We start from the raw sequence: 18,048 nt of genomic DNA, 5'->3' as shown, positions 1-18,048 counted from the left end.
GCTTCAAAGGTGCTACAGTGAACAATATTATCATGACCATTCTGGTATTTGTATCATGGTACACAGGTACATTAACGTTCAGGTTATACCAGTTGTTGTGGAATATCTGGGCCATAGGATATGCATATGTCCATCTCTAGTAAATAATTCAAAACATCTTCACAAAGTGTTTATACCAATTTATATTGCCACCAGCAATATATGAGAGCTCCCATTACTCTATATTCTCACCACCACTTCTTATTGTCAGGTTTTTAAATATTTTCCAATCTGATGGGCATGCCAGATGTGCAATTTTAAAAAGATCTCCCCAGCTCAATGTGATGCATGCAGTGGAAGGGGCAAGTAGAACACATCTTCAACAGCAATTTTATGGATGATGTAGACATACTTTTATTTTATTTCAGATTGCATTTACAACAAAGGACATGTTGTGGAAATAGAACTAAGGAAAGACATTTCAGCCAGTGGAGGGAAAAAAGTCAGTTACAACTAAGAATGTCCAAGAATGTATAACCATGTGGTTCCTAAATTATGAGTTGAGGTTCTTCAGGGTGCCTCAGTGAACTCAGACGAGCATGTGACACATTTTAATTTTTGAGGGAAACACAGTAGTACTTGACATCTGTCAGACATCCTGCAAACTACTAGCTTGAGGTAGTTCAAAGTTTCAACACTTGATTGTGCTACATTCCTTTTGATGGCTGCTGTGATAAAAATCAAGTACTGTGTGAAAATCCATATGGAAAAAGAAATGAGAGTAGTGATGTCCAATCTGATTCAAAGATCTGAGAAGTTTTACACTGCCTGAAATATGACTATTTAAGGTGACATAAAATAATATTTTACTGTATATTAATATACATATTAATATTTTTTCTTTCAATGTATATGTATTATTTTTAAGCAGCTACTAAGTTATTAGGGCATAAACACTTTTTGACTTGTTTGGATTTAACTGTCTAATAAATGGAACTATTGGATGTTTCTTTTGGCTTAGAGACACTATGAAAAAAAAATAATGAGATGCTAAGGACGTCAGTAACCAAGAAGAGTTTAGGAACTTCTGATATAACCTGATAAATGAAGAGAAATAGATGGGAAGGTGACCTAAATGTTTTCTCTCTTGCCTATCTCCCTGCTCTGTGTTAGAGGTCACAACACGGCCTGGAGCCTCCTTCCACTTTCTCTTTTCCTGTCTCTAACTTCTCAATGCTGGGGGCGGGGAGAGAGGACTTGAACGAGAATTTCTATATTATCTGACTTGTCTGCAGAAGAAATATTACCTCTGACTGGCTCTACAAACATCTATTATAGTTTCTGAATGGGGAGGGCTCATGGGCCCTAACATAATAATTTTATCTACTCTATATTAATAATACTTTCTCATCTGAAGGAGAGAGATGTTATTTATATGTTCCCATTATCAATGGACAAAATGAACTGATTAACCTACATTTTGAGCTTATTTTATGAGAAAAAAGGCCCACAAAAAACAGATTACAATCAAAAGAGGAATTGTCATCCAGTTAATTGATAAGGAACCCATGTAGTAAATGCTATGCTTAACACAGATAGGTATATAGGTAGGTAGATCAGTAGATAGATAGGTGACAGATAGATAGATAGATAGACAGATAGAGATAGAAGTTCTATAAATATATAGATTCATAATTATCCACAGAGGAAAATATTAAACTATTAAATAGTCTCATCAAGGACAGGGAAAAAAACTCAGAGGCTAGATAATAATAGAATGTTAAGGTAGTAAGGTATCTAGAGACCTTCTGTCCACATTATAGATGAGGACACCAAAGATTTAGCCAGAATCTAATGGGGTAGGGGGTCACAGCAACAGGGCCAAAGCCCTTGTTTGCTAAGGGAGCAAGCACATAACAAAAGTTCTAGAATTGCCTTCCCTTTGTCACATGGTCTTGCTTTATATTGCTACCTCTAAAATTTCTTCATCAAAGTCTTAGCAAGCAAAATGTCAACATCTTATCTATTTTAAAAAGTTAGAAACATTCCACTTCAGGAGAATATGTTCAGAGGAAGTTGCTATGTTTCTGGGAGATTCTGAGACCAAGAGAGGAAAAGGACTTTTCAAAGATACACACTCAGGAGTAGAACCCATGGCTCTTGACTAAAAGGCCAAGGCTCTGTCCAGTCAGTCCTAGAGTCCTACCTTTAATCCCAGCACCAGGGGTCAGGAAAGCTATAATACGAACTGGTTTTCTGATTTTCTCTAGGCTGGGGAACTCCTTCAACACAGGCAGCTTGGCTTCTGCATCTGATTTCAGGCCCAGTGCCGAGCTTGCTGTGCTGGGAAACTTCCCAGACCTGTCTGTGGCTCTTGGCTTCAATACCTAAGAACTCAAGGAAAGAGACGGGTGAATCCCTTGGGGTGGCTGGGATTTGCAGCCCATCTGGGAGGCCTGCTAGAATGTTTGTTCCTAGCTAGCCTGGAAGGAAATAAGAAAGGAAAGAGGAAGAAAAGCAGGGAAGGAGGCAAGGAGGCAGAGAGGCAGGAGGTTGATTTCTCCAACTGTCCCTCCTAGTAGGCACTGGCCAGGACCATTAAGCCCAGCACTCATGGCCTCAGGGAGGCTGGTATCTGAGAATTACTTGCTGGCTGGGTTTTCTCCCCACCCCCTTTTCCCTCCTTCTGTTCTTTGGGTTATGATGACCCGAAACTGTCTCTCACAGTGAGTTCTGAGGCAGCAGTGTCTGAGAATAGCTCGCAGAGCAGCAACACCCACCCTCTGAAAAGATAGGCAGGGGGAAAACTGTGGCACATTCTGCCCACCCTGCTTCAAAGTGACTTGGGGGGCTGAGCACTAGGGGTTGGGGGAATCATGAACTTGTGTTCCTTGAAGTTATTTGATGTTGGTTTTGGCTGCGTTCAGGAAATTAAAAGGCATATAAAAAAAATGAAGCTAATAAAACTGCAGGGCTAGGGAATGGGCCAGGCACAAGCTGTGGGCTCCCAGAGCAGCTGTGGCTGAGCTCTCAGGCATGACTGGCTCACTATTCTTCCAAGGTGCAGGTTTGGGCCAGGCCAGAGCCAAATGGCAGAAATTAGTCAACTTTGGTGGCCTACCTTATTAGAAACACTGACTAACTTCATACACACAGGAGGTGGACCTTTAGGCTCCATTTCTGGCATCCATGGGTACAAGACCAAGGTTTCTTTCCTTCCAGGCAGCATTTACTCCATCCAGGCTGGAACAATCAGGGTGCTTCTGCCAGTCTGCCTACCTGGGGACTCTAGATGAAGAATAAGGGTGAGAGTTGGTCCTACCAAGGGTAGTGGCATCAGGATGGGAATAAGAAAGAGGGGAGTCTGCTACCTAGCATCTGGTCCAGGCCAGGGAAGACAGCTTATTCAGGCAGATACTGAGAGGCTGAGATCTATGGAGTAACAGTGAAAACAGGAGTCATCAGTACCTGCTCCCTGATTACCTGGGGTGAGGCATGATAACTAAAAGAATGCCTAGTGTGAGTGTGAGTGAAAGTTATCTGTAAATGTCTCCTCATCTCCACCATAAGTGGTGGTCTATGTATATATGAAACCAGAAGGGGACTTTTTGCTACATAGGCCTGACTGAAGTGGAGACAGAGGATTAGGCTTTCCCAGAGGTGCTCATAGTTTCAAGGGCATTGGATTTGGAGTCAGAAAGCCAAAGTCCTGACTCTGTTGCTTCTTAACTATGTGACTTTTCATAAGTGTATCACCTTCTTATCAGCCTTAATTTTCTCATCTGTAAAGTGATTATAGGACACTTTAAATGAGATAACAAAATGTTATGTATTTGGCTGTGTTTAGAATATGCTCTGCATTCAACAAATTCTAGTGCTCCTCTTATTTACTAAAGTATAGGCCAAAAGGACAACTGGGGAGATCTGAAGTCATGCACCCTGCCTAACATAGCCACAAATGTTGGTAAAGAGAGTGTAAATCTGGAGGCCTGGTAGAGCCCCACAAAGGATGGTTCCCATAGTTATTCCAAAGAGTGGAGTAGAGGCAGGGAAGAGGAAGGGAGGGAGAAGGATTTGAGCCAGGTGTCAGAAAACTTAACTGACTTAGAGCAGGACAGCTCCCACCTGATGGAGATCAAGGACACTTTCTATTTCACTGTAGGAAGTAGTAAAGATGCCAAGTGGGAGATAGGTGACCTCTCAGCTGCATTGGGCATTCTTATAGTTGCCATCTCCTCTCCACTTCCACTTGAGAATAGCCTTAACTCTGGTAATTTTTCCATTACCCTGACATCCATCCTATCTTCAACCTGGCAGGGGTTATCAGACCCTTGCTCCAATTGTCCAGTAGAAGAGCCAGTTGGCCCAAGGCCCAGACCATTCAGCAGCAAAGGGCAAGTGGTGCTATAATCTTGGGATTTACTGTACTGCCCTCTCTTGGTCAGCAGGAGAGAGAGCTGCATTACATTCACTTAACACTGAGAAACCTCAATGAGAATATTGTGATATTATCTTCAGTTTGCAGAAATGTCATCTAGTGATGGAACCAGGACTGGAACTTGGGTATGTCTGATGATGATGAAGACTTCTGGGGGAGAAGAAGAGAAAGGGAGCCAAAGAGAAAGTTCCATATGGAATTAAAATGTAAGAAAGACCTCCCCAACCCATTTTTCTTCAACACCTGACTCCTTAAGCCATTATTCACAACCTCCCCTTTGGCCAGAATTTTGGCGGGCAAAGCCAGGGCCTCTTGCACTACAAGGACAAATTCTGTCCCTGTAGTGACCCACGTGTATGCACTCTGATAGAAAGTTCAAGCCAAACTTCTGGCTATAAAAACTAACCTCTAGTCCATTGTTGAGTTTGGCTCACTCTTGCCCTTTCATCTTCAAAGAAACATGGTTCCTTATGGTAGGTTTGGATGCCACCACCACAGTTTTGGCTACGACTGCCCCTCAGGCAGCTCTTCCAACTCTGATTTGTGTTCTATCCTTTCCAGTCTGCAGGTCCAGTGTTTCTCCCAAATCATGTTTTACCCAGGCATCTTCTCCACTATTTCCCATTCCATTCTCATTTCATTCCTGCTTAAACCAGCATAGTCTTTGCCCCTAAGCTCACTTTTCAGCCTTTCTCACTGGAGCCTTTTGTCCAGTGGCCCTCTTGGGATTCCAAGTTCTCTCTCCTCAGCTCTCTTGGTACCAAACTCTGTGTGCCCCTCTGCTTGTTTGTTTCTCTTTCTTCTTTTCCTTCTAGGCAACATTTACTCCATCTAGGCTGGAATGATCAAGGTGCTTCTGCCAGCTAGCCTACCAGGGGACTCTAGCACCAGAATAAGTTTCAATGGCTCCATTATATTTGGAAAGATACTCCAGTTAACACTTAATATACTGAAATATTAAACTTGCATCAGAAGGGATTTCCCCACCCCAATCTATGTGTACACAGGGAAGATGATATTCTGCAAACTATCACGGGGGAAGAGGAAGCTCACTTTTGTTGCTCTAAGACACCAAAAAAAAACATAGCAGGGAGTTGGGCCCTTTTGTAACTGACTATCAAATTATGATGCAGGTGGGTGGGTGGCAATTACTGCAGTAAGGGGTGTGTGTTGGAATCATTATGCTTCAAAATGAAATATTTGTATGACATTTTTTCTCCCATTTCCAATAAAATTAAGAGCTTTAGGGTCTAAATGCTATAACCTTCAAATGATACAGTCTGAGCGTGGCAGTGTTTGCCTATGCACTGGAATAAAGCTTATAAATTAGAATCTGTCAGTCAGAGTTCCTCATGGAAAGGTTATGCTGTACCTGAAAAACGTGTACTACCTAATTAATTCCAGTCTGGATTGTGGCCGTAGAAGCAAGATAATGTGGTGGGGGAGGAGATCAGGCTCAGACCTTCATTTAAGGCTAAACTCTGATTTCTTCATGACTCAGTCACAAGAGTTCCAGGGTCCCCAAGACCTTGGTAATGTGGGCCTGGTAGGAAGAAGATACCCCAGGAGAAGACTATCCTTAATGCAATGTTGGGGCCCAGTAGATACAGGTAACCTGGTCTGGGCAAGAGCAGGCAGGGAAGAATTGCAGGCTACTACACATTTTGCATGATATGTGATGCAAGATCTGGCTGTGGGTAACAGATGGGAGGAATGGAAGGTACAGAAGTGGAACCTGCCCTAAGAGGAGGAAGGCTAAAGTGGGAGGTAGATATGAGCATGTGTTCAGAGCCCCAGGCCTAGAGATGCATGAAGCAGGATAACCAGGCAGGAGGCCAAGATTATGCACTGGACAAGCATGAGGTGAGGGGACAGAATACTGAAACTTAAGGGTTACACGGTTGTTTATGTCTGACTCCTCACCCACCAAGTGTCAAATTCAATTAGCACCAAAAACAACTGGTGGAAGTGGTAGATACAATATAGTAAACCAATGTCAGGTCCCGGGTTTGAGGAGTGTAACTTGTTTCCAGGGTGCATTGACTGAAGGGAATAAAAATTCTAAGATTCTTTCTATCTTGATCAAGACTGGCTCAGGACCTGGGGCAGGAAGAGGTCTGAGAATGAAGTCAAGAGTGTGGCAAATTTGGGTTGGAAAATTGGGCAGGGTGGGAGCTGGGACTTATACCACCTGGCCATTCCTCTCCCTTCCAACCTCTCCTTACACCTATTCTACACTTCTACTCTCAGTTTTAGCTCTAGGGGGTAGGTATTAATCATTCCCAGCCCAGTAGAGTGAAAATAGCATGGACCTGACACAAATCTTAATGCTTACATGCAGTTGTAGTCATGCCTCTTTTCCTCACTGAACTTTAACACTCAGTTCAGTTTCCTTATCTGTAAAATGGGAATAATAGCTCCTTATTTCTTTGCAAAGTTGTTGTGAAGAGTCAATGAAATTATGCATAATGAAACTGAGCATAATGTCTGATATATGTAGTTTCTCTATAAATATTTGTTGAATTGAAATATTTGAAGCAACGTTTGAGATCCCTTTAATATAGAGATTGGCCCTAGTACAATTCAAAGCTAACTACGTTCTTTGGATAGTTTTGCACAGGCACCTAGCAGGAATTGGCAAGATCTTAAAAGACAGGACCTGGGAGAGCTCACAGCTGAAGACTAGGGGAAGAGAGAGAGAGAGGGAGAGACTGAGATTGGAGAGAGAGTGAGACTGAACTGGGAGAGTGGAAAGGGGCAGTAAAAATGAAAAAGAACAAGAACATCAAGAGAAGGGAAGACAATAGAGAGAGAAAGAAAAGATAGAAAGTATGAAAGGAAAAGGAAGAAAAAGAAAAGAAAGAGAAAGGTTGGGCAACTGAGAGGGAAGGGGACAGATAGGATAAAGAGACAAAGAAAAGACAGATTGAGAGAAAAAACAAGAGAGAAGGAAAGATAGTGAAAATGAATGAGGGCTTAGAACTAACCAAATTACGTTGCCATTTGGACATATCTTACCCTGAGACCTAGAGAAGAGTTGGGTGGAAAGAGAGTCATAAAGGGGATTTTGGCAGAAGGCATGTTGTAGGATTTCTGTCCGTATGGTGACATAATGGGACGGCAGTAATCAAGAGAAAGTAGTACTTGCATAAGGACAGACATATAGAGCAATGGAATAGAATTGAGAGTCAAGAAATAAACCTTTATATTTACTGTCAACTGATTTTTGACAAGGGTGCTAAGTAAATTCAGTGCGGAAGGAATAGCCTTTTCAGGAAATGGTGTTGGGTCAACCAGATATCCACATGCAAAATAATGAAGTTGGACTCCCACCTATCACTATATATAAAAATTAACTCAAAATGGATCAAAGACTTAAATGTAACTGCTCAAACTGTAAAATTCTTAGAAGAAAATATAATCATAAATCTTTGTGATGATGGATTAGGTAATGATTCCTTAGGTATGATGCCAAAGGCAAAAGCAACAAAAGAAGTAATAGATAAATTAGCCTTATCAAAATGAAGAACTTTTGCACTTCAAATGACACTACCAAGAAAGTGAAAAGACATTCTACAGAATAAGGGGAAAATTTTGCAAATCATATATTTGATAAGGGCCTTATATCTAGAATATATAAAGGATGTTACAACTCAATAATAAAAAGACAAATAAGCCAATTTGAAGTGGGCAAATGATCTGAATGGATATTTCTCAAAAGAATATATACAAATGGCCAACAAGCACATGAAAAGATGGTCAATACCATTAGCTATCTAGGAAATGCAAATCAAAACCACAATGAGATACTACTCCATACCCACCAAAATGGCAATGATCCAAAAAAAAAGGTAACAGGTGCTGGTGAGGATATGGAGAAATTGGAACCCTCATACACTGTTGGTGGTAATGCAAACTGTTGCAGCAACTATGGAAAATAGGCTGGCACTTCCTTAAAATGTTAAACACACAGTTGCCATGATACTTAGCAATTTCACATCTAGGTATATACCCAAGAGAAATGAAAACAGATGTCCACACAAAATCTTGTACATGAATGTTGTTAGCATTAATCATAGTAGCCAAAAAGTATAAACAACCCAATTGCCCATCAACTGATGAATGGATAAACAAAAAAAAACTTACCTGTAAATGTCTCCTCATCTCCACCATAAGTGGTGGTCTATGTATATATGAAACCAGAAGGGGACTTTTTGCTACATAGGCCTGACTGAAGTGGAGACAGAGGATTAGGCTTTCCCAGAGGTGCTCATAGTTGCACGGGCATTGGATTTGGAGTCAGAAAGCCAAAGTCCTGACTCTGTTGCTTCTTAACTATGCGACTTTTTATAAGTGTATCACCTTCTTATCATTCATTGTGTTGTTCATCATTCTTTATTTGCTCTTTAGTTCTTCTAGGTGCTTGTTAAACGTTTCTTGTATTTTCTCTGTTCTATTTCCAAGGTTTTGGATCATCTTTACTATCATTACTCTGAATTCTTTTTCCTGTAGACTGCCTATTTCCTCTTCATTTGTATGGTCTGGTGGGTTTTTACCTTGCTCCTTCACCTGCTGTGTTTCTCTGTCTTCTCTTTTTTTTTTCCCACACACACTGTATTTTATTTTTACAAGAGATAAATAGACTGACACCAAGCATTGTACATGGATGACCACAACAAAAGCAATAATGATTGCAATTACCAAACATGAAACACACTCATACTATGTCATAATATTGACATTCAGTCCAGTAATCCTCCACTGTAACAGCTCCTTTACTTTGCAGTGAAAATTGATTTGTATATTCTTTGCCTCTGAGTTCTTGTGGGATTTTTTCTTTTTTTAAATTCAACCAGAAAGTCACAAAAATTATACTCATCCTCATCAGTTCACTCAGTCCCATGTATTTAATTTTTTTTTTCATCTTGATCTTTTGTTAGCACTTTTATGAGCTCATCAGTTTTTCATTAGAGTTCTGAAAATGCTTATTCATTCAGTTCAGCAGTACAGTCAGGTACCAGAAACCTGTACTTGTCAGAGTCTTTTCCATGAATTTCCTGAAGATGAAACCCTTTTATAGGAACATATTTACAAAAGCATCAGAGTACACCCAGAACTGTCTGTAAATGACAAAAGACTTAAAAATGACCACGGTTAAAGATTTGATGAAAGTTCATAATAATGCAGTTGACAAGAAAATTAGTAATTTCTGAGATATACATTTTAAAGTAATAACTAGGATTATGACTTATAACATTATACCAGAACATATAAGATTTTTAGAAATTTCATGTAATGTCTGAAACATTTATATTAACATATTTCCATACAAATAACCCAATGAAAGTTTAGTATTAGTTGTTTTGTTTGTTTGTTTATACTGCAGGTTCTTATTAGTCATCAATTTTATACACATCAGTGTATACATGTCAATCCCAATCGCCCAATTCAGCACACCACTATCCCCACCCCACTGCAGTTTTCTCCCCTTGGTGTCCATATGTCTGTTCTCTACATCTGTGTCTCAACTTCTACCCTGCAAACCGGCTCATCTGTACCATTTTTCTAGGTTCCACATACATGCATTAATATACAATATTTGTTTTTCTCTTTCTGACTTACTTCACTCTGTATGACAGTCTCTAGATCCATCCACGTCTCAACAAATGACTCAATTTCGTTCCTTTTTATGGCTGAGTAATATTCCATTGTATATATGTACCACAACTTCTTTATCCATTCGTCTGTTGATGGGCATTTAGGTTGCTTCCATGACCTGGCTATTGTAAATAGTGCTGCAATGAACATTCGGGTGCATGTGTCTTTTTGAATTACGGTTTTCTCTGGGTATATGCCCAGTAGTGGGATTGCTGGGTCATATGGTAATTCTATTTTTAGTTTTTTAAGGAACCTCCATATTGTTCTCCATAGTGGCTGTATCAATTTACATTCCCACCAACAGTGCAAGAGGGTTCCCTTTTCTCCACACCCTCTCCAGCATTTGTTGTTTGTAGATTTTCTGATGATGCCCATTCTAATTGGTGTGAGGTGATACCTCATTGTAGTTTTGATTTGCATTTCTCTAATAATTAGTGATGTTGAGCATCTTTTCATGTGCTTCTTGGCCGTCTGTATGTCTTCTTTGGAGAAATGTCTATTTAGGTCTTCTGCCCATTTTTGGATTGGGGTGTTTGTTTCTTTAATATTGAGCTGAATGAGCTGTTTATATATTTTGGAGATTAATCCTTTGTCCGTTGATTCGTTTGCAAATATTTTCTCCCATTCTGAGGGTTGTCTTTTCGTCTTGTTTATGGTTTCCTTTGCTGTGCAAAAGCTTTTAAGTTTCATTAGGTCCCATTTGTTTATTTTTGTTTTTATTTCCATTACTCTAGGAGGTGGATCAAAAAATATCTTGCTGTGATGTATGTCAAAGAGTGTTCTTCCTATGTTTTCCTCTAAGAGTTTTATAGTGTCCAGTCTTACATTTAGGTCTGTAATCCATTTTGAGTTTATTTTTGTGTATGGTGTTAGGGAGTATTCTAATTTCATTCTTTTACATGTAGCTGTCCAGTTTTCCCAGCACCACTTATTGAAGAGACTGTCTTTTCTCCATCGTATATCTTTGCTTCCTTTGTCATAGATTAGTTGACCATAGGTGCGTGGGTTTATCTCTGGGCTTTCTATCTTGTTCCATTGATCTATGTTTCTGTTTTTGTGCCAGTACCATATTGTCTTGATTACTGTAGCTTTGTAGTATAGTCTGAAGTCAGGGAGTCTGATTCCTCCAGCTCCGTTTTTTTCCCTCAAGACTGCTTTGGCTATTCGGGGTCTTTTGTGTCTCCATACAAATTTTAAGATGATTTTTTCTAGCTCCGTAAAAAATGCCATTGGCAATTTGATAGGGATTGCATTGAATCTGTAGATTGCTTTGGGTAGTATAGTCATTTTCACAATGTTGATTCTTCCAATCCAAGAACATGGTATATCTTTCCATCTGTTGGTATCATCTTTAATTTCTTTCATCAGTGTCTTATAGTTTTCTGCATACAGGTCTTTTGTCTCCCTAGGTAGGTTTATTCCTAGGTATTTTATTCTTTTTGTTGCAATGGTAAATGGGAGTGTTTCCATAATTTCTCTTTCAGATTTTTCATCATTAGTGTATAGGAATGCAAGAGATTTCTGTGCATTAATCTTGTATCCTGCAACTTTACCATATTCATTAATTAGCTCTAGCAGTTTTCTGGTGGCAGTTTTAGGATTCTCTATGTATAGTATCATGTCATCTGCAAACAGTGACAGTTTTACTTCTGTTTTCCAATTTGTATTCCTTTTATTTCTTTTTCTTCTCTGATTGCTGTGGCTAGGACTTCCAGAACTATGTTGAATAATAGTGGTGAGAGTGGACATCCTTGTCTCGTTCCTGATCTTAGAGGAAATGCTTTCAGTTTTTCACCGTTGAGAATGATGTTTGCTGTGGGTTTGTCATATATGGCCTTTATTATGTTGAGGTAGGTTCCCTCTATGCCTACTTTCTGGAGAGTTTTTATCATAAATGGGTGTTGAATTTTGTCAAAAGCTTTTTCTGCATCTATTGAGATGATCATATGGTTTTTATTCTTCAATTTGTTAATATGGTGTATCACATTGATTGATTTGCGTATATTGAAGAATCCTTGCATCCCTGGGATAAATCCCACTTGATCGTGGTGTATGATCCTTTTAATGTGTTGTTGGATTCTATTTGCTAGTATTTTGTTGAGGATTTTTGCATCTATATTCATCAGTGATATTGGTCTGTAATTTTCTTTTTTTGTAGTGTCTTTGTCTGGTTTTGGTATCAGGGTGATGGTGGCCTCATAGAATGAGTTTGGGAGTGTTCCTTTCTCTGCAATTTTTTGGAAGAGTTTGAGAAGGATAGGTGTTAGCTCTTCTCTAAATGTTTGATAGAATTCACCTGTGAAGCCATCTGGTCCTGGACTTTTGTTTGTTGGAAGCTTTTTAATCACAGTTTCAATTTCATTACTTGTGATTGGTCTGTTCATATTTTCTGCTTCTTCCTGGTTCAGTCTTGGAAGGTTATACCTTTCTAAGAATTTGTCCATTTCTTCCAGGTTGTCCATTTTATTGGCATAAAGTTGCTTGTAGTAGTCTCTTAGGATGCTTTGTATTTCTGCGGTGTCTGTTGTAACTTCTCCTTTTTCATTTCTGATTTTATTGATTTGAGTCCTCTCCCTCTTTTTCTTGATGAGTCTTGCTAATGGCTTATCAATTTTGTTTATCTTCTCAAAGAACCAGCTTTTAGTTTTATTGATCTTTGCTATTGTTTTCTTTGTTTCTATTTCATTTATTTCTGCTCTGATCTTTATGATTTCTTTCCTTCTGCTAACTTTGGGTTTTGTTTGTTCTTCTTTCTCTAGTTTCTTTAGGTGTAAGGTTAGATTGTTTACTTGAGATTTTTCTTGTTTCTTTAGGTAGGCTTGTATAGCTATAAACTTCCCTCTTAGAACTGCTTTTGCAGCATCCCATAGGTTTTGGGTTGTCGTGTTTTCATTGTCATTTGTCTCTAGGTATTTTTTGATTTCCTCTTTGATTTCTTCAGTAATCTCTTGGTTATTTAGTAACGTATTGTTTAGCCTCCATGTGTTTGTGTTTTTTACGCTTTTTCCCCTGTAATTCATTTCTAATCTCATAGCGTTGTGGTCAGAAAAGATGCTTGATATGATTTCAATTTTCTTAAATTTGCTGAGGCTTGATTTGTGACCCAAGATGTGATCTATCCTGGAGAATGTTCCGTGCGCACTTGAGAAGAATGTGTAATCTGCTGTTTTTGGATGGAATGTCCTATAAATATCAATTAAATCTATCTGGTCTATTGTGTCATTTAAAGCTTCTCTTTCCTTATTTATTTTCATTTTGGATGATCTGTCCATTGGTGTAAGTGAGGTGTTAAAGTCCCCCACTATTATTGTGTTACTATCAATTTCCTCTTTTATAGCTGTTAGCAATTGCCTTATGTAATGAGGTGCTCCTATATTGGGTGCATATATATTTATAATTGTTATATCTTCTTCTTGGATTGATCCCTTGATCATTATGTAGTGTCCTTCCTTGTCTCTTGTAACATTCTTTATTTTAAAGTCTATTTTATCTGATATGAGTATAGCTACTCCAGCTTTCTTTTGATTTCCATTTGCATGGAATATCTTTTTCCATCCCCTCACTTTCAGTCTGTATGTGTCCCTAGGTCTAAAGTGGGTCTCTTGTAGACAGCATATATATGGGTCTTGTTTTTGTATCCATTCAGCAAGCCTGTGTCTTTTGGTGGGAGCATTTAATCCATTCACGTTTAAGGTAATTATCGATATGTATGTTCCTATGACCATTTTCTTAATTGTTTTGGGTTTGTTTTTGTAGGTCCTTTTCTTCTCTTGTGTTTCCCACTTAGAGAAGTTCCTTTAACATTTGTTGTAGAGCTGGTTTGGTGGTGCTGAATTCTCTTAGCTTTTGCTTGTCTGTAAAGCTTTTGATTTCTCCATCAAATCTAAATGAGATCCTTGCCGGGTAGAGTAATCTTGGTTGTAGGTTCTTCCCTTTCATCACTTTAAGTATATCATGCCACTCCCTTCTGGCTTGTAGAGTTTCTGCTGAGAAATCAGCTGTTAACCTTATGGGAGTTCCCTTGTATGTTATTTGTCATTTTTCCCTTGCTGCTTTCAATAATTTTTCTTTGTCTTTAATTTTTGCCACTTTGATTACTATGTGTCTTGGCGTGCTTCTCCTTGGGTTTATCCTGTATGGGACTCGCTGCGCTCCCTGGACTTGGGTGGCTATTTCCTTTCCCATGTTAGGGAAGTTTTCGACTATAGTCTCTTCAAATATTTTCTCTGGTCGTTTCTCTCTCTCTTCTCCTTCTGGGACCCCTATAATGCGAATGTTGTTGTGTTTAATGTTGTCCCAGAGGTCTCTTAGGCTGTCTTCATTTCTTTTCATTCTTTTTTCTTTAGTCTGTTCCGCAGCAGTGAATTCCACCATTCTGTCTTCCAGGTCACTTATCCGTTCTTCTGCCTCAGTTATTCTACTATTGATTCCTTCTAGTATAGTTTTCATTTCAGTTATTGTATTGGTCATCTCTGTTTGTTTGTTCTTTAATTCTTCTAGGTCTTTGTTAATCATTTCTTGCATCTTCTCAATCTTTGCCTCCATTCTTATTCCAAGGTCCTGGATCATCTTCACTATCATTATTCTGAATTCTTTTTCTGGAAGGTTGCTTATCTCCACTTCATTTAGTTGTTTTTCTGTGGTTTTTTCTTGTTCCTTCATCTGGTATATAGCCCTCTGCCTTTTCATCTTGTCTATCTTTCTGTAAATGTGGTTTCTGTTCCACAGGCTGCAGGACTGTAGTTTTTCTTGCTTCTGCTGTCTGCCTTCTGGTGGTTGAGGCTATCTAAGAGGCTTGATGGGAGGCTCTGGAGGTGGGTAGAGCTGACTGTTGCTGTGGCGGTCAGAGCTCTGTAAAACTTTAATCCACTTGACTGTTGCTGGGTGGGGCTGGGTTCCCTCCCTGTTGGTTGTTTTGCCTGAGGCAACCCAACACTGGAGCCTACCCGGGCTCTTTGGTGGGGCTAATGGCAGACTCTGGGAGGGCTCACGCCAAGGAGTACTTCCCAGAACCTCCGCTGCCAGTGTCCTTGTCCCCACGGTGAAACAGAGCCAGCCCCTGCCTCTGCAGGAGACCCCCCAACACCAGCAGTTATGTCTGGTTCAGTCTCCCACAGGGTCACTGCTCCTTCCCCTGGGTCCCGATGCACACACTATTTTGTGTACGCCCTCCAAGAGTGAGTTCTCTGTTTCCCCCAGTCCTGTCGAAGTCCTGCAATCAATTCCCACTAGGCTTCAAAGTCTGATTCTCTATGAATTCCTCCTCCCGTTGCCAGACCCCCAGGTTGGGAAGCCTGACGTGGGGCTCAGAACTTTCACTCCAGTGGGTGGACTTCTGTGGTATAAGTGCTCGCCAGTCTGTGAGTCACCCACCCAGCAGTTATGGGATTTGATTTTACTCTGATTGCGCCCCTCCTACCGTCTCACTGTGGCTTCTCCTCTGTCCTTGGACGTGGGGTATCCTCCTTGGTGAAGTCCAGTGTCTTCCTGTCGATGATTGTCCAGCAGCCAGTTGTGATTCTGGTGCTCTCGCAAGAGGGAGTGAGAGCACGTCCTTCTCTGTCTTCTCATTTTGCTTAACTTACTGTGTTTGGAGTCTCCTTTTCACAGGCTGCAGGTTCGTAGGTCCCGTTGTTTTTGGTGTCTGCCCCCAGTGGCTAATATTGGTTCCGTGGGTTGTGTAGGCTTCCTGGTGGAGGGAACTGGTGCCTGTGTTCTGGTGGATGAGGCTGGATCTTGTCTTTCTGGTGGGCAGGACTGCATCCAGTGGTGTGTATTGGGGTGTCTTTGACCTTATTATGATTTTAGGTAGCCTCTCTGCTAATGGGTGGGGTTGTGTTGCTGTCTTGCTAGTTGTTTGGCATAGGGTGTCCAGCACTGGAGTTTGGTGGTCATTGAGTGGAGCTGGGTCTTAGCATTGAGATGAAGATCTCTGGGAGAGCTCTCACCGATTAATATTATGTGGGGATGGGAGGTCTCTGGTGGTCCAGTGTCCTGAACTCGGCTCTCCCACCTCAGAGAGCCTGAGCACCCGGCTGGAGCACCAAGACCCTGTCAGCCACACAGCTTACATCCACGCCGGGCAGCTGGTCCGTGCTGTCCTGGACCCTGCCGGGAACTAAAAAATTTTCATTTTTTAGTCTCTTTAATCTATCAGTTCCTGAGTGAAATATGCTAAAATCTCCCACTATAATATCAAGACTGTTAACTTTTTCATATATTTTCACATTTTGCTTTATACATTTTCAGGCTTTTTTATGAGAGGCATATAAATTTTAAATGATGTTATCTTCCTGGTAAACTGGACTTTTTATCAATACAAACATCTATTTGCAGTAATGCTTTTGTCATATAGTTTATTTTGTCTGCCAATAATATAAATTAATAAGATTTCTTTGGTTGGTATTTGCCTAGTATATATTTTCTATTCTTTGACATTCAAACTTTCCGATTATTTTTAACAATATTATGTAGACATTTAATTTAATAAAGTCTAAAGTTAATGAGCAAAGTTCAATATCCATTCATGATAAAAACTCTTAACAAATTAGGTGTACAAGAAACATACCTCAACATAATAAAGGTCATATATGACAAGCCCACAGCTAAGATCATACTCAGTGGTGAAAGGTTGAAAAGTTTTCCTTTAAGATCAGGAACAAGACAAACGTACCCACTCTCACCACTCCTATTCAACATAGTACTGGAAGTTCTAGCCAGAGCTGTCAGGCAACCAAAAGAGAGAAAAGGCATCTGAATTGGAAATGAAGAAGTAAAATTGTCTCTATTTGTAGACAACATGATTTCATATATAGAAAAATCCTAAATACTGCATTAGAAAACCATTATATTTAAGCAACTTCAGTAAATTTGCAGGATATAAAATTAACTTATAAAAATCAAAGTTTCTATACACTAACAACAAATTATCTGAAAAGGAAATAAAGAAAACAATCCCATCTACAAAGCATTAGAAACAGTATAGGTTCCTCAAAAAATTAAAGGTAGAACTACCATAATATCCAGCAATTCCACTTGTGGGGATATATCCAAAATCACTATGTTGAAGAGATATCTGCACCCTCAGATTTATAGAAGCATTATTTATGATAGCTAAGAAATGGAGAAATGTAAGTGTTTATTGACAAATGAATGGATAAAGAAGTTGTAGTATATATATACAATGGAATATAATGCAGCTACAAAAAGTAAAAAAATCCTGCCTTTTGTGACAACTGGAATGGACCTTGAGGGCATTATACTAAGGGAAATAAGTCAGACAGAGAAAGACAAATACATCTCACTTATATGTGGAATGTAAACAAAACAAAACAAAGCAACAACAAAAAATCCCAATAAAACAAACAAAAAAACAACTCATAGAAAACTCATGGAAACTCATAGAAAAAGAAATCAGATTTGTGGTTACCAGCGGCAGGGAGTGAGGGGCAGGGAAATTGGATGGAGGTGTTCAAAATGTACAAACTTCCAGTTATAAGATAAGTACTGGGGATGTAATGTACAACATGATGACTATAGTAACATTGTTGTATGGTATATTTGAAAATTGTTAAGAGAGTAGACCTTAAGAGTTCTCACCACAAAGAAAAAAAACCATCTTTTTAGTATCTATATGAGATGATGGATGTTAACTAAACTTACTGTGATAACCACTTCACAGTATATGAAAGTCAAGTCATTATGCTGTACACATTAAGCTTACACAGTGCTGTATGTCAATTATCAATATATCTCAATAAAAGTGGAAAAATGAAAGAACTGGATAAAAAATAAAGTTAATGAGTATCTTTATCTTCTTTCTCAGCAAATTAAGGACTTCGGTTTTATAACTGTAATAATCCCCTCTCAAAATATAAGCAGTTTTCAGATTCTTTAATTCTATCTTGTAATTTTCCCACAAGATTAGACATCACTATATTTTTTGCATATAGTTAATGTATGTTTAGATTTAT

Source organism: Eubalaena glacialis, chromosome X (genome assembly GCF_028564815.1).
Source record: "Eubalaena glacialis isolate mEubGla1 chromosome X, mEubGla1.1.hap2.+ XY, whole genome shotgun sequence".
Classification (NCBI taxonomy): domain Eukaryota; kingdom Metazoa; phylum Chordata; class Mammalia; order Artiodactyla; family Balaenidae; genus Eubalaena; species Eubalaena glacialis.
Note: the sequence above shows the minus strand (reverse complement) of the source record.